The sequence below is a fragment of the Saccopteryx leptura genome, chromosome 1, assembly GCF_036850995.1.
Source record: "Saccopteryx leptura isolate mSacLep1 chromosome 1, mSacLep1_pri_phased_curated, whole genome shotgun sequence".
NCBI classification, from domain to species: Eukaryota; Metazoa; Chordata; class Mammalia; order Chiroptera; family Emballonuridae; genus Saccopteryx; species Saccopteryx leptura.
In genome coordinates, this window is record NC_089503.1 from 359,387,069 (window position 1) to 359,409,797 (window position 22,729).

At 36.7% G+C, this 22,729-nt stretch overlaps 1 protein-coding gene across 1 annotated transcript in view; it reads left to right on the forward strand.

Annotated features, from left to right (window-relative positions):
- EYS (eyes shut homolog) overlaps positions 1-22,729 on the forward strand; it is a 1,965,296-nt gene that overhangs the window by 676,148 nt on the left and 1,266,419 nt on the right. The window lies entirely within an intron of this gene.

Sequence of the window (22,729 nt, forward strand, 5' to 3'; positions counted from 1 at the left end):
TCCTTCCTTCCTTCCTTCCTTCCTTCCTTCCTTCCTTCCTTCCTTCCTTCCTTCCTTCCTTCCTTCCTTCCTTCCCTCCTTCCTCCCTCCCTCCCTCCCTCCCTTCCTTCCTTTCTTCCTTCCTTCCTTCCTTCCTTTCTTCCTTCTTTCCTTCGTTCCTGTTTCTTTTCTTCCTTGCTTTTAACCCTCTCTTTTTCTCTCCTCCTCATTCTTCCTCCCCTCTTCTCTCTCTCTCTCTCTTGATCTTTCTTTCCTGGAGGATGTCTATAGTGGAATTCCAGACTACAACATTTAACTTACCTGAATTAATTATAATTTGCCTAATATTATTATTGTTTCATTTATTAAACCAACAGTGGATAGAATTAGATAATATAAATCAAGTCATTTTACAAAATATTTATTAAGACTGTGAATTAAATAAGTGACTGAAAAAGTCTTTGTCCATCTCTGCAAGGAGAGAAATTGAAGAATTACTAGATGGTGATAGAAAAGTTATAATTAACAAAGAATTAGAAACAGTGAATCAGGATCACATAATAAAAATTCATATGGCAAGTTAGAGTACTTTGGAGACAATTTAACTATCAAGAATGTTATATTTATGAACTTATTGATTTTCAAAATATAGCTTGTATTTAAGTAACTTGTATTAATCTTCAGACACTTGTGTTGAAGAGTCACTGCCTTTGGCCATCTTTTATAATGACTCCTACGTGGTGCCCTAGTGTGCCCTTTATAGTTTCATTAAAATATGAACTGTACTCACAAACATACATCTGCTATATTTTCTAAAATTCAAGATCTATGAGACCTAGAATTGTTTTTTCTTTTATATATGCTTGAGTGCTTAGCTCCACCAGACTACTAATCTTATACCATATGCATTCACTATATATTTGCTGAATAAAAGAATTCTTAATTTTCCTCACTTGAAGTAACTTATATTTTCTAACTTATAATGGCTAAATAGATAAGAAGATCAGAGTCAAATGTCATGCATATCTCAATAGGAAAATATCCATATTAATATATTCATTAAAACTCATTTGTTTAAAATTTGTTTAAAATAATGTTTTTTGTGTTTCATTACAGAGCTTTACATAGGTTGGATACTTTTCTTTGATGTTGCTTTAATGGATGATATGTAATTGTTTCATCTTTTGCATTTAGATGGTTTATATGTTTAATATAGTAGATTTAAGAGAACTCAGACCTCTTAGAATTTTCCATAGCTAAATATGTATTTTCAAGTGTGTGGGTAATACACATTGACTATTGATGCTATGTTAACATAAATATATATTATAAAGTCTACTAAATAGTTTAACCCCTAAGAAATTCAGAAAAACATTTTTTCTACATATTTAAATGTGATTTAATATTTCCAAGATATATTAATATTTTTCACATATAAGAAGAATTTTGTTATTTAAAAATTAAATGTAGGAGTTTGCTTCAGTTAAGTTTTAAACTTTAACCTAAATTTACTACTTTTAATCACCTCACTAGAGGCTTTATGCCATGAAAATACCAAAATAAATTATTTGATAGATAATACTCAAATAACACCTAACATTTTCAAGATTATTTAGAAAGTCATTTTGGAGCACTTTTAGACATAATGAATGTTAGGTCCTAGAACTTTATATTTGGGATATTTATTAAAAGCCATGTATATATACTGCTTGTATAGAATCACAAGTATCAAACAAAGTAATAATTTTTATCCATACCTAATATTTTTAACTGGTAAGGCTACACAGAAGTTAAATAAAAAGCAGCAATCATCCTGGCTTGTTTGCATAGTGGTAGAGCGTCAGCCTGGTGTGTGGAAGTTCCAGGTTTGATTCCCAGTCAGGACACACAGGAGAAATGCCCATCTGCTGCTACACCCCTCCTCCTCTCACTTCTCTCTCTCTCTCTCTCTCTCTCTCTCTACTGTTCCCGTTCTGCAGAAAAGGCTCAATTAGAGCGTGTTGGCCCTGGGTGCTGAGGATGGCTCCATGGCTTCCGCCTCAGGTGCAAAAAAATGGCTCCTGATGCAACAAGGCAAGGGCCCCAGGTGGGCAGAGCATTGCCCCCTAGTGGGCTTGCCAGGTGAATGAATCCCCATTAGGGTGCATGTGGGAGTCTGTCTCTGCTTGCCCTCTTCTCACTAACATGAAAAAAAAAGTTACAATGGATTTTTCATTTAAGATTATTTACATGAAAATACTTGAATTTTTTTTTAATTTCTTACTTTAAAAAGATGTTTAGAAAAACTGAAGAGCATGAAACACTACACTGTGATTTAATTCACAGTGTCTGGGCCAGGAAGCCAGACAGAAGCATAGCTCTCCTAGCTGACATAATCCACCTGTGCCTCAGTTTCCTTACCTAGAAAATGAGAATAATAGTACCTATACATAGACTCTTTGTGAGGAGAGTGTGAGCTGACAGAAAAATTATTTAAAACAGTACCTAGTGTGTTTAGTTCAAAGTTATTATTATTATTATAAACATTACTTAGCACACGTGTCAGGACTTGCCTTAAATCGACTCTGTATGCCTTGTTAGAGAATTGAAACAACCTAAACATATGAACACCAGAAATACTTTTATTGCATCACTATCTTTATTTGTTTAATTTGAGTAGAAGTTGGGAAATAATTTGGTAGTGTACGATAAATTAATAGAGGCTACAGATTTACATTTATGCCTATTTTCCAAACTTAAAGTTAGTTTCATAAAATGTAATGACCAAACAAGGCCACTTGGGAGCATAAGGTTGATAATAAAGGGGGCTGCGGTGATGTGACAACCAGAGCCTTCAGTCTGACTAGGATTGTTTTGTTTTTCAAACTTTTAACCTCGCTAACCAATTTTTTTTTTTTTACTTAAGACTATTTAATTAATTGAACTACTATATATTATATTTTAATATGAAACTTGAATTTTATAAGTGAAATAAGTAAGTCAGAAAAAACTAAGAACAATATGATTTCACTCAAAGATGAAATATAAAACTGAAAATCATAAACATAGATTGCCAGGGTCCAGCCCCGGGGGGAATCCAGGGGCCCCACAGGAAGAGACGGCGTCGGCACGAATCGAGTGAGAGAGCCGAATTCTTTTCTTTCTCTTTATTCTCTCGTTAGCATTTACTGCCAGGCATCTCTACCAATGGTTGGTCTAACTTTACTTTTTATGCACACACACTAAGTTACAATCACATGGTATTTTGAATACATCATTGTTTTAGTTTCACTATGATTACATATTTCCAGGTAACAGTTAATTCATTTCTATAAGCTACAAATCAGGTGGTAAGTCATTCAAAGTACAGTTATACAATAGCAATAACAATATTGGTACAAACTTCTAAAAGATTAGTACTAATTAATAATTCTACTTTACTGTTGTTGTGAGTCAAGGGTGCAGAGAGAGAGATTAACAGACGAAATCATCAAGGACTAGCAAAGGACCACCGCTTGCTCAGTCAAGTGGCCTTGAGTTCATGCAGTGTCCTAATTTTTTCACAAGACTACAAAAAGCTTGTTTTACTGAGAAATTGGCATAACATCAAGAGTAACTTTTGCTTAAAGATACATAGAGTGCACCTGCAAGATAGCTTAGTAGCAACATAATATCAGAAGGCATTAATTGCTATTGCTGCTATGGATCCCACTATATTCCTCTCCTTATTCTTGGAAAATACAAAAATCTCATGAGAATGTTTTACTGAGAAAAGCCCAGCAACTGCCTTCAGTCACAAAACAAGTCTTTTAACAAAACATTCTTTACTTGCCAGCTGCGCTCCCATCCAAGGCCACGCAACGGGCCACTCCACTACACCTTACCTAAGATTCTAATGTCTAGTTAAACTTTATTCATTTACTATATTCATATACTAGTTAAGTTCTAACTTATTCTTTCTAACATGATTAATAAGAAGAAATTCTCCTACAAACTTAACCCTTTATGAGGGATATCATGGCCAGCCTCTTATGTTTATGAGCCCAGTTCAAGGGGCTTACAGGCTTTTCTGTGGAACTTACACCTTCTGTCTCATTTCCAAAGAAATTACTACGAATCTACAGGGAAAGCACGGTACTATTATCCCTGTGCCATAAATAATAGCACACACCCAGGAAAGGGGGGATATAAGGCCAAATTAATTCAAAAGGTCAAAGGGGGAAGTATCGTTGTGCCTTTCCTCTGCGGTGATTTTGTCAACCCACAGCTATTAGCCTTCACCGCGGTGGCTTTATCAACCAGCAGTCATTGGTTTTCTTCTGCTGTGACTTTGTCAACCAGCAGTTGTGAATGTTCTCCTGCTGTGACCTTGTTAGCCAGCATTAGAGGATCGGCTCCCAACAATAGATAAAAGTGAAATGCTTACCCCAGGGTGGGGGGGGGAGAGGGAAGGGAAATAAAGAGGGAAAAAAAGTGGTGATGAAGAATAATTTGATTTTGGGTGATGGCCACACGACGCAACCAACAGTTCAAATGCTAGAGATGTTCACCTAGAACCTATGGGCTCTTATCAATCAATGTCACCCCATTGAATTGAATTTTTTTAAAAAATTGAATTTGAAAGTGTCTTGTCACAAGAGACAAATTCTTGAAAACTTGAATCCCATCAGTGGTATTAAGGCAAGGGCTTGGGAAATGAATAGGTAAGGATCTAGGCTGAACTCTTAGAATGTTCCTTGATTAATGCTTACTGTTCTACTTATAAAGCAAAATATTTTTTTTACCAAACTAAAGGTATTCATTTGCCTTATATTGGTCAAATAAATTTGTAAATATGATGTATATGTTTGCTCGCTTATAGTTTGCATTGGGTGTGGGGGACAGGCTGTAAGCAGGCAGGGTCCTTATAGCCTGGGGCTTGGTTTTGGGACTAAGCCTTTTCCACCCTTTTTGATGTGGGGTGGTGCACTCTCATGAGGAATCCTATTATGCCTCAGAAAAGTGACTTTGTATCAGAGACTTCCTTGTTTGTATATAGGATTAAACCTTTTAATTTCTACACTATAAAATGGGGCAGAGGAGCCCATGCTGGAGGAGAGCAGAGAAAGGCCACATGGAGGAGAGGAGAAGCAGCCAAGATGATGGCTTGCTAAAGGAGAAGCCAGTTTGTGCAGAGAGAAGGAGATGGGGAACAGAGGTGAATAAGGCTGGTGAGGTAGAAACCTTTGATTCTAGGAAACTCAGATAAGTCAGTGGCTTTGGGAGCCCTGAATGGAAAGGGAAGTGTTTTCCTACTATGTGTATTTCTTGCCCGCTGGGTGCAAGTTAGGATTAAAGCTAATGGCTCACCAGTTCTTGGCTCCATTGTTTCATTACCATCTGTCCGAATCTAATGCAAACCTGCATGGGCCAGGCGGCTGTGATAATGGCCGTGGCTACTGGCTTTACACCTTATCAAACCCCAATAAAATGCAAACAGGAGTTTGCAGCAAAGAAAGTAGAGGTTTATTTAAGGAAATGGCAGTAAGCCCAGAGACACAGGTGAGCTAGTGTCTAAACCCTGGCTTCCTGATGGCTCCTTAGGAATAGAACATACACAGGAAAAATCATTAATCATGCTGACTAATGGTGATGGGGTTGTGGCTTTTGATGGGGCCAGAGTAGGCAGTAGCTGATCATTGTGTCAGGTCCTGATGTTAGCAATAGCATCATTCTGTCTAGTTTACATGAGGTTGTGGTCGATTAGGTCATTCTCTTTTCATAAGCCTGAGGCTAAAATACAGTTGAGGTCAAAGATGTTATCTTTAGTTTGTCCAAATCTCCATTCCCTTGATTAAAAGACCTGAGGTTTTATTCTTAAAAGTTTAATGTTGGCCAGAACCTAATATCCTAAGGGCTTAATGATTGAGTAGACATGTAGTATGTCATGGTGCTATTAGACCAGACAAAGCTAGAGTGAATTAAGAAAAAAGTGGCCTGACCTATGGTGGCACAGTGGATAAAGCCTACACCTGTAACGCTGAGGTCGCTGGTTCAAAACCCCAGGCTTGCCCAGTCAAAGCACATGTGAAAAGCAACTACTATGAATTGATGCTTCACACTCCTCTCCGCCCTTTCTCTTTTTCATTTGCTCTTTCCTTTCTCTAAAATCAATAAAAAAGGAAAAGGTCATATTAAAGAAGTAAATTTACTGACTATTTATAATTTTATATTATATTTAAATGACTCCCTACCCAATATTGTGCATAATGTCATGGCAATAAGGAATACTAGTGGATTGTTGTACTTCAGGCTTGGCTGATCCTTATTAAATTACAAGTCAGCATTTTGACATTTGCATACTAGAATAAAAATGTACAGTGCTGGCCCTAGCCATTTGGCTCTGTGGTAGAGCGTTGGCACAGTGTGTGGATATCCCAGGTTTGATTCTCAGTCAAGGCACAGAGGAGAGGTAACCATCTGCTACTCCACCCCTTTTTCTTCCCTTCTCTTTCTCTCTCTCTCTCTTTCTCTTTCTCTCTCTCTCTCCTCCTCTCCTTCTCCCCTTCCCGCAACCATGGCTTGATTGGTTTGAGTGTATAGGCCTCAGGCACTGAGGATGGCTCTATGGCCTCCACCTCAGACAATAAAAAATGGCCCCATTGCTGAGCAATGAAAGAACGGCCCCACATGGTCAGAGCATTGCCCCCTAGTGGGCTTGCGGAGTGTATCCTGGTAGGTGCACTAGCAGGAATCTGTCTCTCTGCCTCCCCTCCTCTCACTCAAAGAAAAAAATAGAAGTAAAGTACTAAAAATGTAAATTTTCTCACCAAAAACTTTCTTTTGTATTTGATCTATTTGTACCATTGAAGGCCCTGTTGCTGCTGAGGAAATAAAATAAGCTTGACCATTAATGATATTGTGGCCCTTGTTGATAAAAAGTGGTTGGTAATTCCCAGGTCAATACCAACTTCTTTTGTGTTAATAATTTGTGTTTTGGGAGTTTTCCCTTGTGGGCTTTTTTTTCCCTTTAAGGTAACATCTGGGTTTATAGATGGTTATAATATCACGCTTTGCAGAAAATTGCTTCATTTGTGTGTTGTAAGTAAATGTTCTCTAATTTCCATTGAAGTTTCTCATAAAGCTTGGTCTACTTGTCCTCTTCTGCTATTGTAGCATACTCTGTCAAGAGGTTAAGATTAATTAATTGTGGTCTGTTCTCTTTTCCTGTTCAGGGTGAAATGATTCTCTGATTTTCTCAAACCGTCATGACTGTTCCTAAATCTACAATGGATAAAATTCCCTTGACTTACATACCAAAAGGGAATATAATTAAGTAAATCTAATGCCTTTAAGTCTTTCAAAAAATTGCCTTTGACTATCGAGATCAGGGATTTAATCCTTCAGGCCTCTGATAAAGAATCATTTCACGTGCTTGCTGAAAGCTGCTTACCAGAATCATAATATGAACAATTACATGCCAAAAAATTAGATAATCTAGAAGAAATAGATAAATTCTTAGAAACGTAAAATCTACCAAGTCTGAATCATGAAGTAATAGAAAGTTTAATAGACCAATAATGAGTAAGGAGAATGAGTTAATTATCAAAAACCTCCCAACAAACTAAAACACAGGTCTAGATGTTTTCATTGGTGAATTCTACCAAACATTTACACAAGAATTAATGCTAATCCTTCTCAAACTGTTAAAAAAAAAATGAAAAGGAGGGAACACTCCTAAACCCATTTATTTAGGAAAGTATTGTTCTGATACCAAAAGCCAGATTAAGACACTACAAGAAAATAAAACTACCAGCCAATATTTATAATCAATTAAATTATTAATTGCAAATGGTATCTGATCTTCCCTGGATTAATTAATGGATTGAACTAAAAGAGACCTACCAAGTCTCAACAGGCATATCAGTTTATATTACTAAAATGAAAATATTGCTCTACTATATTTTAATAAATTTATTGAGATATAATTCATATACCATGAAATTTGCCTGTTGAAAGTGTACAATTCACAATTCAGTGCATTTTAGCCATTCACAGACTCAATCAGCCATCACTGCAGCCTTATTCAGAGACATTCCCTCAGCCCTGAAAGAAGCTCTGAACCCCATTTACAGTCTCTCTCATCTGCCTCCCTTCCCCAGCCCGAGGCAATCACCAGTCTGCTTTCCTCTTCTAAAGACTTGCCTATTCTGGACATTTAATATAAATGGCATTATATTGTATTTGGTCATTTGAAACCGGTTTCTTTCATTTAGCAAAATATCTAATAATGTAAGATTTTTGCTTGTTATTTTGCTGTTCTCTTTGAATGACTAATCCCTTTTTTTGTTTCACTATCCTCAAATACTGTCTTTTTTTGTTTAAAATCGATATCTTCTAGTATATGATTTTGAATCTTGTATTTATCCTCTTAACCACATACTATAGTGTGTGGATGGTTGAAGTTTTTGTCAAATAGATGGAATAAGAAAATAACAGGAAGCCCTGGCCGGTTGGCTCAGTGGTAGAGCGTCGGCCTGGCGTGCGGGGGACCCGGGTTCGATTCCCGGCCAGGGCACATAGGAGAAGCGCCCATTTGCTTCTCCACCCCCACCCCCTCCTTCCTCTCTGGCTCTCTCTTCCCCTCCCGCAGCCAAGACTCCATTGAAGCAAAGATGGCCCGGGCGCTGGGGATGGCTCCTTGGCCTCTGCCCCAGGCACCAGAGTGGCTCTGGTCGCTGCAGAGCGACGCCCCAGAGGGGCAGAGCATCGCGCCCTGGTGGGCAGAGCGTCGCCCCTGGTGGGCGTGCCGGGTGGATCCCGGTCGGGCGCATGCAGGAGTCTGTCTGACTGTCTCTCCCTGTTTTCAGCTTCAGAAAAATACAAAAAAAAAAAAATAATAAATAACAGGAAAAAGCACTAGAAGTGATGGTGAAACTGGTTTTAAATATATGATGTTCAATTATATTTTATTTTTAGAAACACAGGTGAAGAAAAACAGAAGGTAGAAATATTTATTCTGTCTTTCTGTGTGGAAACTAACTCCATAACATTTTTATTATAAAGGATTAAAACTATTCCTGTTAGTCTGACATTATCAATAGATTTCTTATTCTAAAATTTACAGTATTTTACAATAAAGGCTTAATGCAGACATTATCAGGTTAAAGAAATTTTGGCACAAAGCCTCCTTTCCGGTTTGGTCTCACATTATCTCACATTTATATGACATTTTCTGTTCCTCAGTTTGTATGCGTTGAGATAATCTAACAAGAATTGTTTTATTTCTGAAATTTATACAGAAAGATACATTTAATTTTTTAACCTATGCTTATTAATTAATTTATTTATTAAAACATTTTATTTACTCATTAGAGAAGAGAGAGAGAGAGAGAAGGGAGGAGGAACAGGAAGTATCACCTCCCATATGTGCCTTAATCAGGCAAGCCCTGGGGTTTCAAACTAGTGACCTCAGCGTTCCAGGTCAACACTTTATCCCCTGCACCACCACAGGTCAGGCTTTATCCTATGCTTTTTTAAAGATCACAGAAAAGAAAAATTAGCATTACAATTAACAATATATAATTCAGAACTAATATGTTGTATATATAATAGATACACACAGGGTAAAAAGCAATATCTTTTGTTACAACATGAATGTTCAAGGAAGTCTTTAGTTGAAATAATCAGATAGGCTTTATTAAAGACAAAATTATAGGAAATAGGTCATCAATGGCACAATTTCAATAGAAGAGCAAGACATGGTCTTTAAAAAGTTTATATATCTTCATTCACATCAAAGCATTTTGTTATTGGCTGAATTGTGTCTCCACCAAGGTCATATATTGACATTTTTACCTCCTCATAATTTAGGATGTGACCTCATTTGGATTTGGATTATTGCAGTTATAATTAATTAAAATAATATAAAATTTTACTGGAGTAGGGTAAGCCCCTATTCCAGTATGACTTATGTACTTATTAAATGGGAGAGATTTGGACACATGAACTCAGAGAGAGGCCAATGTGTAAACAATTAGGGTAAAGATTAGGGTAAGGAACGGCATGAGCTCCTATGAGTGATGGAATCCTAAAGATTGCCAAGGCGCTACCAGAAGCTAATAGAGAGGCATGGAACAGACTCTCTCTCACAGACCTCAGAAAGAGCACACCCTGCTGAAACATTGATATTAAACCCTTTGCTTCCAGAACTCAGAGACAATTAGATTTCTGTCATTTAATTTACCAGTTTCTGGTACTTTGTTACAGAAGACCTACTAAATTAATATACAATGTGTTATATATTTGTGGTAGCAAATTCAATTTTTTCAATTTTATAAATGGGGACACAAGTGGTCTCTTCTTTCCTGTTTAAAAAATATTATTTTTAATTTATGTATTGATTTGAGAGAGAGAAACATTGACTTGTTGTTCCATCTATTTATGCATTCATTGGTTGTTTCTTGTATGTGTCTTGATCAAGGATTAGACCTATAACCTTGGTGTTTCAGGACGACGCTCTAATTAACTGAGCTACCTGGCCAAAATTCTTGATTCTAGGTTAAAGTACAAGTACTTTTTATTGATGCTCTCACTGCCAAAGACCACCAGAAACTCACCAGTGCTTAAGTAAATTGAATTTTTAGCTCCACACTATAAAGAAATAGCACAACATAGGCTATTTTGGTGAGAGTTTTAACAGAGACTTGATAGAAGATTTGGGCTTGTGTTCAGTAAATTGGAAGATGGTTCCAAAGAAGTCTGGTTTTAATTCACAGTGAATTTATTAGAAGGTGTAATATTTTTTAAATTGTTAACTAGAATATGGGAGGAACAGATCACACCAAAACTGTAACTGATAAAGAAACAGCAGAAAAGGCAGGAAAGAAGAATGTCTAACCATTTTGTGGTTGGACAGTATTTTTGGTTTGTGATTGGACAAATATGAGAGTGGAATGACCATATTTTAATTTTGTTCATAAATGGACAAAGAAAGACCTTGTCTTATATTGATGTTCTGTGAAATTAGTTATGTTCACCAGGAGAGCAACATGGCCAGACTGGAAAGTCAGTTCAGCTCAGCCAGACCAGGCAAGGAGCTATGTAGTTCTCTCTCACATCAGTTATTTAAAGAATGTTTTATTAACATGTATAAGTGATAAAAAAAAATTTTATTTGTTACATATATAGTGAGGAATAGAAAGAAGTTAACTGCACATGAGTTTTAATACTTTCTTTATATTCTTACTTGAAGGTATATTGTTTCTAAAGAATAATAAAAATTCTCTAAAGAGAATAAATCATAAAATTAAATAGAAAATAATGGCCCTGGCCAGTTGGCTCAGTGGTAGAACATCAGCCTGGTGTGTGGATGTCCTGGGTTTGATTTCTGGTCAGGGCACACAGGAGAAATTACTATCTGTTTCTCTACCCCTTCCCCTTTTCCTTTTTTCTTTCTGTCTCTCTCTCTCTCTTCTCTTCCCACAGCAATTGCTCAGTTGGAGTAAGTTGGCCCAGGCAGGCACTGATGATGGCTCCATGGCCTTGCCTCAGGCATTAAAATATCTCAGTAGCTGAGTAACAGAACAATAGCCCTAGAAAGGCAGAGCATCACCCCATAGGGAGCTTACCAGGTAGATCCTGGTCAGGGCACATGAGGGAGTCTGTCTCTCTGTCTCCCTGCTTCTCACTTAAGGAAAAAAAATGGAAATAATTGAGTTGATAAGTTTGAATTCAACCTGAAAAAGTGATCTGTATCCTTAAGTAAAAAATAAAAAAACCCAGGAAACAAAATAAAAATATAAGTAGGACTACACAGAACTAAGAAATTTCTGTACAACGAAGAAAATAACCAAGAAAATAAAAAGGCAATATATGGATTGGGAGAAAAGATTGGCAAATCATGTATCTGATAAAAGTTAGCATCCAATATTTTAAAATGGGGAAAGGGACAAACATTTTTCCAAAGAAGACTACAAATAACCAATGGGTATACATAAAAAGTGTCCGACATCACTAATCATCAGGGAAATCAATCACTGTGGCACATCACATCTGCTCAGATGGTTATGATCAAAATATAAAAGATGAGTTTTGCTGAGAACAGAGATAATGAAACCCACTGTTGATGAAATATAAACTGGTACAGCCATTATAGAAAACAATATGGATATTTCTCAAAAAACAAGAAATAAAATTACCTTATGGTCCAGCAATTCTTCTTCTGAGTGTGTACTCAAAGGAAGTAAAATCCATACCCACAGAGAGTTCTGCAACCCATGTTTATTGGAAACTATTCACAATAGCCAGGATATGGAAATAACCTGTGCCCATAGGCAGGTCATTTCTATCCCTAAGTGTTGCTGTGGTTGTCACAACATCACAGCACTTACATGTTTGTGGTGACGCTGATGTAAACCACTTTCACTTATATAAAAGTGTAGCACGTACAATCTTGTACAGCACATAATACCTGATAATGATAATACATGATTGTGTTACTGTTTTTTTTTACTGCATTTACTATCCTTTTTAACATTATTTAAGAGTGTACTCTTTCTATTCACAAAAAAAAATGACCTTTACTCTAACACTGCATACCATGTTACTCTAGTAAGAATGTCATACGGGCCCTGGCCGGTTGGCTCAGTGGTAGAGCGTCGGCCTGGCGTGCAGGAGTCCTGGGTTCGATTTCCAGCACAACAAGAGAAGTGCCCATCTGCTTCTCCATCCCTCTCCTTCCTCTCTGTCTCTCTCTTCCCCTCCTGCAGCCAAGGCTCCATTGGAGCAAAGTTGGCCCGGGCGCTGAGGATGGCTCTATGGCCTCTGCCTCAGGCACTAGAATAGCTCTGGTTGCAACAGAGCAACACTCTAGATGGACAGAGCATCGCCCCTTGGAGGGTGTGCCGGGTGGATCCAGGTCGGGCGCATGCGGGAGTCTGTCTGACTGCCTCCCCGTTTCCAACTTCAGAAAAATACAAAAAAAAAAAAAAAAGTCACACGTATTTTGTTTACTGTATCTTAATTGAATTATTTTCTTTTGTGCTTGACTTAATCTAGTGTCATTTTGTTTATCATGGCCTATAAATATACAAAATCCACTGCCAGTAAGAGGCCATACTGAGTGATTGACCTGCTGATGAAATTAGCAGTGACCAAGGACTACAAAGGTGATGGTGATTGCTCACCAGTCAGGCATTCCACCCATTCCACCATACCTATGATCTTTATGAACAAAAACAAAGGGCCAAAAGCTGTTAAAGAATATGCTTTTTTAAAGCAACATGGCTCACAAATATTCAAGAAGGGCTCATATCAGTTATGAAAAAACTTCTAGTCACCTGGATGGAAGACAGGACACAGACACATATTCCTCTCAACACCATGGCAATCACAACCGAAGCAAAAAATGTGGAATGTTGCATCTGATTACAGTGTGGAATTTACTGCTAACACTTGGTGGTACAAATCATTCAAGAATTGTTATTAATGACATAACTGTTAAAATAAGTGGTAAACTGTGAGTGCTGATATGAAGGCAGCTGAAGAATTTTTGGAAACTCTAAATTAAGGTGATTTGAAGGAAAATTAGTTGCCAAAGCACATATTCAATATAGATGAATCCTCCCTCTTATGGAAACAGTTGCCTGAAAGATCTTGCATCAGTAGGAGGCCAAGCCAGTATCAGATTTCAAGGCTTCTTGGGACAGGATAGCAGTCTTGCTTGGAAACAACGTTGCAGGCTACAAGTTGAAACCCTTTTCCATCTGGCATAGTGAGAACCCCGGCCATTCAAGCATATTCAGCCAGGGTACTACAGGGGAAATAAGAAATCCTGGACAACCCAGCTTCTGTTCCAAGATGCCCTCCTGAATTTCTCTGCCAGTAAAGTAGAGAAGCACTGTTTGTGCTTGAACCACTCAAGCCACTGACTGGGGGAGGGGAAGAGAAAGAGAGAAGGGGGAGACGGTGGGGGAGAGAAGCAGATGGTCACTTCTCATGTGTGCCCTGACCAGGGATCAAACCCTGATGTCTGCTGAGCCAATGCCCTATCCACTGAGCAAACTGGCCTTTTTTTTTAAAAAAAGACGTATTGTATCATCTAGCTCTTTGGGTTTTTTGTTTGTTTGTTTGTTTTTTTACAGAGACAGAGAGAGAGTCAGAGAGAGGGATAGACAGGGACAGACAGACAAGAACGAAGAGATGAGAAGCATCAATCATTAGTTTTTCGTTGCGCATTGCAACACCTTAGTTGTTCATTGATTGCTTTCTCATATGTGCCTTGACCACGGACCTTCAGCAGACTAAATAACCCTTTGCTCGAGCCAGGACCTTGGGTTCAAGCAGGTGAGCTTTTTTGCTCAAACCAAATGAGTCCGCACTGAAGCTGGCGACCTCGGGATCTCGAACCTGGGTCTTTGGCATCCCAATCCGACACTTTATCCACTGCGCCACCGCCTGGTCAGGCTAGCTCTTCTGTTTTTTAAAACACATTGTCAGTTGTTTTTGTTTTGTTTTGTTTTGTTTTTAATTCGGGTAATTCATAATGGGTTTAACAGGAAGTAAACAGTACATCTTTAATATATTGAGGTATGCTTCATGAAGAAGTTTTCTGTTTACCAATACATATCCTTTCATCCCACTGCAGCGACAGAATTTATAGTGTCTAGGCTGGTTCCTTCAAGTTCTGTGGTTGCAGATTGTAATAGTTGGATGACTTGATTTCCAACTCACTTATCTTTATAGTGGATGCCACTAAATGTCATTTACACCTCCTCTATGACACCTCTTGACAGACATATAACCCATAGCCCATTCTTTGCTAACTTACAATAAAGCTAAGTTTTTATTATAATTCTGAATTCTGCTATCACTTTAAACAAAACTAAAGCATTTTTTCTTTGTTTATCTAAATCATCCTGAAAAAAAATTGAAACTACCAAAGTAATATAAACTAATTTTCACAGTTTTATAACCATCTACATACACTTAGAGCTTTTAAAAACAATATCCTTTAAGAAGTTTAACATTACCATAAAGAACTTGATGCTAAAATTGATTCATACATTCAAAAGTAACGTTCTAATTTGATTGATGCAAATTTTAATTGAAGGAAAATTAGTTCAGTTAAATGCACATTTCTACTACTAATACAATTTCAGTGGGAATCACAGCATTTGTGATTTTTGTGAACTGATGACAAAGTTGTAAAAAGACACTAACGAAAATAGGTTTTCAATTTTTCCTTCCTACTATGTATATAAATAAAATATATATTACCTTGTTTTCTCAATTTTAAATTGCATTAACAGAATATAATTTTCAGTAAAATCAAACGTCAGGGGAAAATAAACATTTGATGTTTTTAAAAGACAACTTGGAAATGAAATGTGATTCTCAATTTGAGGAGGCTGAGTATACTTCATTACCACTAGTTAAGAAAATGTTTTAGCAGCTTCTCTATGTGCACAGTTCCAAGTCCTATGGATCACCAAGTTTATGATCTTATCCCAACCTACAGAGACATTAGCTCCCCTTCCAATATCCCGGTTGATTCCTTGAGGTTTTATTATTCTGGTTTTGCTTGCTTACTGCTGTCTACCTGGAAAGTTCTCGGCAGCTAGGGGCCACACGCCAGTCCCTGCCATCTCTGCAGGGCACAGCTTTTGTTTTGCTCCTCCAGGCAATCAGAATGCCTTTGATTTCTTTGAAAGTTTCACTTGATTAGGTCAGAACTGCCCACGATAATATCTTCTGATTGACTGAAAGTCATCTGATTAGGTGACTTTAATAATACCGACAAATCTCTGACACAGTATAATGTAACATAATGGCAGGAGTGCTATCCCATCATATTCACAAATCTCACCCACATGGAGAGAGAGAGGATTCTACAGGCCGTGTACACTAGGGGTGAGGACCATGGAGGCTATATTAGAATTCTGCCTACAACAGTGATTCATTACCATAAAAATTGAACACATTTACTCATTATATATATATATATATATATATATATATATATATATATATATATATTCACACTACATTGGTTTACTTGCATATTTGAACCCCTCATTGTTTATAACCCCAGCATCTGCCACATTGCTTGCCACAGTCTAGGGACTCATTAAATATTTGTATGATGAATTAATATACAAATCAGCATGGTATTGAGGGTACAGTGAACTCATATATACTGTGTAAAATAGAATATCATGAGTGTATTCTCAAATATGGGTATAAATCATTGTTCAGCAACCTAATGTATCATATGCATGAAATTATATATGAAGAGATAAGCTAATATAACTTCTCATTAGCAAAGCAAAAACACTTATTCTCACAATTAAATATTTAGAACTAGGTAATTGAGAAAAAAGGGTATACATGAGAACTTTTGGTAAGGACAATATTTTATATGTTTCTGGTGTTCGTTTTTTTTAAATGTGATTTCTCTTATTTTATAAAGAGATATATACTTTCATTAAGATAAAATAGTATCCAAAAATTCAATCTCATAATGGTTAAAGGACAAGGAACTGACCTTGGCTGTATTAAAATACTCCACACAACTTACCACAACTCTAGCCAAATAATAACCACTTATTAGATTTATTTTAATTGAAAAAAATCTTAATTTCAATGCTCTTTGGAAGGAGTTTCGAACTTATCTATTTATTTTACTGTCTTTAGAAACATGAAGTCCTAGGTGTCTATTCAACTTGGTATAGTTTCTATTTCTCCTTATTTTATGGACACTAACTATATCATTTTGGGTTTTTCACTGTATACATCGTTAATGATTTCAGCAATTTCTAGGGCTCTCTTACTGTTTTTCTTCTTTTTCTTTGTAATCAGAGTTGGGAGAACCATAGGGATCTTGAGGTTTTAGAATTTCTCCAGTTGCCACTATACTTCTAAACTGTGAAAAGTTTATCCCATATTCCAATTTTTATTATCCCCTCCTTCCCAGAGCTTCTAATTGCTGAGAAAACCTGAGCAATTAAAGCACTTGATGACTGGACTTTTTCTTCTTTAAGGTATTTAGCCATGCACTTTTAGAACTCTTGTTTCTGCATATAAGCTATACATTTTGGTGAATGAATACTATTATGAGTACTTTCCAAATAACTACTATGCCTGGAGAACTGACACCTGAATAATGATTTTGTTTCGATGAACAATTGTATATTGTTTATGCCTCACTGTTTGATTCAGATTCCCTTGGGTCAAGCCTCATTATTATTATTTTTTCATTCAAATATGTGTGTGCACTTCACCCAGTGACAATCGCTTTATCTAATTACATCTTATGCATAAAAATTAAAAGCTAGTTTCAGATCTAAGATATTATTCTTAAGATTAAAGATTTATTAAAACTTTCTGTTTTCATTGTTTATTTGTTTTGAGAATAGCAACAGATCCATCAAGCTCAGCTTATAGTGATAGCAACTTCTATGGTACCAGAAAGAAAACACACAGAACATCAATTCATTATAATGTACTTTTTTAATTGCACTTCAGAGAAGATTGTTGAACAAGAATTGAAAGTATGAAGAAACAAAATCACATTTTAAAGAATACTGTCACTTAACACTGCCTCCTGCTAGTTCTTTGTTAGATGAAGCATGGAAATCATAAATAACATTTCTTTTTTAAGTCATAATGTAGGAAGAGAGAGCATCAAAATGGTAATATGGAGAGTATTTTGAGTTTTTGCGTAGAGACTGAATTGAATGCATTTGTGCAGAAATATACCAGGTAACTGACAGCAGTTTGTAAGATTTGTTCTATATATAAGCACGGACTGAGATTCTTTCCTTTCAGGTCATCACTGTCAAGATGGGCCTTCTGAGGCTAGTCATCCTTATGAGAAAGAAGCTGTGTGTAGAGAGAAAATGGATCTGGAAACATTTCCCCTTGGGCACCAGTGCCAGTGTGGGAAAGGCTTTGCAGGTCCACCCTGTGAGATCAGCGTCAGTGAGTGCAGTCCCAGCCCTGCCTGAACGAATACTGCTGTGACAGTGAGTTCAGTCAGCCACAGCAATTCTTGGAGCTCAGTCCGGCTTAGAATCTGAAGTAGCCATGGAATAGTTCAGGATGCAACCATGATTACAACCATATTAGTTGCTGATTATACCATGCCTTGAATATCAAAGTCAATGCCAATACTTTTCACAAAACATCCCTACTTCTGACAAAATCATTTACATTTTTGAGTCAAAACAGTAACAAATGGAAAATTTTAACGAAATGTAACTTCTATGTTCTGATGTCAGAATTAACCACATTTAATTTTTTGTTTATTTTCTTAATAGTATATATATATATATATATATATATATATATATATTTTTTTTTTTTTTTTTTTTTTTTTTTTTTAGGTGAGAATAGGGGAGACAGTGAGTCAAACTCCTGCATGTGTCCTGACCGGGATCCACCCAGCAATCCCATCTGGGGCCTATGCCTGAGTACCCAGCTATTTTTAGCACTTGAGGTTGACTGCTTGGTGCAGCCCAAACTAACCTCAGCACCCGGGGCCATGCTTGAACCAATTGAGCCACTGGCTGAGAGAGGGGAAGATGGAGAGAAGATGGAGGGGGAGAGAAGCAAAAGGTCACTTTTCCTGTGTGCCCTAACTGGGAATCAAACCAGGGACGTCCAGCCCTGGCCGGTTGGCTCAGTGGTAGCGCGTCAGCCTGGCGTGCAGGGGAACCGGGTTCCATTCCCGGCCAGGGCACACAGGAGAAGCGCCCATCTGCTTCTCCACCCCTCCCCCTCTCCTTCCTCTCTGTCTCTCTCTTCTCCTCCCGCAGCTGAGGCTCCATTGAAGCAAAGATGGCCCGGGCGCTGGGGATGGCTCCTTGGCCTCTGCCCCAGGCGCTAGAGTGGCTCTGGTCGGGACAGAGCGATGCCCCGGAGGGGGAGGGGCAGAGCGTCGCCCCCTGGTGGGCGTGCCCGGTGGATCCCAGTTGGGCGCATGCGGGAGTCTGTCTATCCCCGTTTCCAGCTTCAGAAAAATACAAAAAAAAAAACAAAACCAGGGACATCCATACGCCAGGCTGTCACTCTATGCACTGAGCTACTGACCAGGACCTATGGTAGATTTTAAGAAGTATTTATTTGAAGGTATAGAAAAAAGTTGTTCAAAATGATTTAAAGTAACTCATATTTTATTCCACCTTTTATAAATGCACACACACATAACTTTCTACTGAAATATATGTTCCTGAAAAAAATTATAAATTTATAGAGAAAAAAAATTAGGCAGAATGAAAAGAAGGAAAAATAGAAGGAAGTTAAGGAAGAAAGAGGAAAAAAAAGAAAACTGAATATTAAGTAATAGATTTTTGTTGAAATAAGAAATACAGGTCATGAAATAGACCTGTAAACTGGATATGGTTAAGAGGTATGAAGAGGAGAGAGAGAGAGAGAGAGAGAGAAAGAGAGAGATAGAGAGAGCGCACTAGAAGACTGTAGGGGAAAAAACCTGCTAATTTTATTTTACTTCCTTTCAAGTGTATTTTTACATGATCCCTCAGTAAATAAATAAATGGTTGAAATAATGTAATGTATGAAATGAACATTTTGATAGAAAGTCATTTATTTTATTTGGAAAGAATATAACTTGACTGAAATTATATATTCTTTTCTTTAAAGCAATGTTCTGCAATGCATGTGCTTAAGGAGCATAATGGTTTTTTGTTTTGTTTTGTTTTGTTTTAGATTGGATGAAGCAGCCCAGGTAAAAACCATAGGTGGTAATGAGGCCCTAGCAAACTGGAAACCTACATAGATATTAATATGGATATTAATATTAAAATATAATACTATATTTTTCTAATACTATGCTAGCTAAATAAAACATATTTTTAGTCTGTGGGCCATCTATTTGTTACTCTGATTTAATCCAACTCCCCCACCACTACCACCACCACACACACAATTTGACACTTTAAAGATTGAGATTTTAATTTGTGAAATTCTCAAATTATCTTGAAATAAGTCACTATTATCTTATTTCTGAGCTTAAACCCACTGGTGTTTGGTGATGCTGGGAATGGCTCTCGGATTCTTGGTGCTGGCTATAGAATAAGAAAGAGAATATGCCTGCACGAAAGCTTAACAACTTTAGTTCTAGACACCCCAAGTATAATGATTATCTATGAGAATTTCTGATGTATTCTGAGTTGAGGAGGTATATATATAATTTCTGTTAAAAAATAAAATATAAAAAAATACATACGTACATACATATGATTTTATTAGGTCTCCATACATAATTCATTATGTAATAAGGCAATACAATTACTAAATATGCTACTTATAGTGCAGTGTTCTCTATTTCATTTTGAGGGGGTTGTATATAATATATTACAGAAAATATAAATTTTAGATACCTGCTATATTTTTGTATTTTATAATATGATTATTTATAATGTATTTGGAACCTCATCCAAAGAAATTACCTACCAGAAAACCAAAACATTTATTAACAATTAGATTGTATATGTAAACTATTATCAGCATAAATCGAAGGCACTGTATCCTTAATAGCTTCTCAAAAATAAAATAGTATAGGAACCCAAACTTTTAAAATTCAAGTTAATAGTACTTACTCCATGGCTATATGTAAGAAATAATTACTAAGATGTACATGTGATATGTAAAAGTCAGCCATTGTATGGTTATTCACCATTGTTAAAATACCTCTATATTTTCAACACAAGTTGTATAATGTCACAAACTTTGATTCAGTACAACTAATGAATGATGTTTGGTGTATATTTAAGTATAAAATGACTAATAATCCAGATATATAAATGGCTTATTTGATAAAAATTTCAATTTAAAACAGTGGTATGGAATATTTGTAAACAAAGACTAATACACAGTGATTTTATTTTCTGGTAAAAACCATAACAAAAAAATTAGACAATATGCTTTAAAACTATGTTCTGATAAAATGGTCAATACTTATCATATATAGCTCATAATTAACAAATTAGATGTAAAAAACAACATAGTATTTTGTTTTAAATTTTAAACAGTTATGGTTATATGTTTATTTTCTTTATAGTATTCATATTAATTTTCCAGGATCTTATTTGGAACATAGCTTGTTTTATACTTCTTAGCCCAAAAGAGTTAACATTCAGAAAACATATTTGTTTATAATAAAACTATGCTTTGCCTGACCAGGTGGTGGCGCAGTGGATAGAGTGTCGAACTGGGACGCAGAGGACCCAGGTTCGAAACCCCAAGGTCACCAGTTTGACCTCACCTGCTTTGAGCAAGGCTCACCAGTTTGAGCCCAAGGTCGCTGGCTTGAACAAGGGGTCACGGGGTCTGCTGTAGCCCCCTCAGTCAAGGCACATATGAGAAAGCAATCAATGAGAAACTAAGGTGCCACAACAAAGAATTGATGCTTCTCATCTCTCTCCCTTCTGGTCTGTCTCTATCTGTCCTTCTCTCTGTCTCTGTCACAAAACAAGCAAACAAACAAACAAATAAGGCTTTATTTTTTAACACCAATTTCTATCTTTCAGACTCCTTGTTAATTCAGTCATCTTTCATTGTCATATCTCTTTTAAAATCATTTATCATTTATCTACATAAAGAATATCTTTATCTACACCGAAAGTTCCTTTGACTTCAGTTGTTTGTTATTTGCCAGTTTTCATCAATATTCAAACCTGAATTGTAGCCATAACCCTTTTAAAATATATTATTATGATTGTTGTGAGATTATATTTTCATTACATGTTATATAACATTTAGCTTTAATTCATTTGCATACATGCCATTTATAACATATAATTATGTCTCAATTGATAAAATTTTCTCATTAATTTATGTACAATTATATTTATATATACAGCTTTAGGTACAACTACATATCAATGTACAACTGCATATTAATTAATCATTATGTTAAATGAAACATTAAAAATTATGTTAGATGTAAAATGTAACGTAAAACAGAAGTAAAATCTATCTAAAGAGCTGTCAATTCTTGTTTCTCCCTCGTCTCTTCTTGAGAGCTGTAGGCTGGCTTATTCTCCTTCGAGTCCTCAGCTACATGTTCTATGCAGAAGCGTGGCTGCAGAAACATAGAAACCAGCTAGGTACCTCACGTTACATTGAAAATGCTCATGCCACCCAGGATCTAAGCATATATTAGGAGTCATAGCAGATACCTGCACAGAGCCAGAGGGCAGTGTAGTTTACATGGTAAGTCTCGGGGATAATGGAGAACCCAGGGACTGACTAGAAGCAGCTATAAATCCATTTCCGCTCCAACTGCAACCATGATATTGCCGTTTTGAGATACTTCAGAGACTGTTCTTTCTCCACTATTAATGATAAAAGAGAGGACATATTCTGATCATTACTTGTAAAAAATTATGATGAAATATGAAAGCTCTTCTGAACAAAGGCTTAAGTAGTTCTAAATCAACTTTTAGATCTCTATGTACTATAATGTACCTTGTCACAAAAAGAACTTTAACAACCAGTTAACTTCTTGTTCATTAAACCTTAAAACTTTTGGGAAAAGTTAATTGATACCAAAATAACCTATTGATTTTAGGTATTAGATACTACAAAAAAAAAAGGCCTTGGCCAGTGGCTCAGTGAATAGAGCATTGGCCCAGCGTAAGACTTTCCAGGTTGGATTCCTGGTCAGGGCACACAGAAGAAGCAACCATCTGCTTCTATACACCTCTATCTCCCCCTTCTTTTGCACTTCTACTCCCACAGTCAGTGGCTCAATTGGTTCCAGCATGGC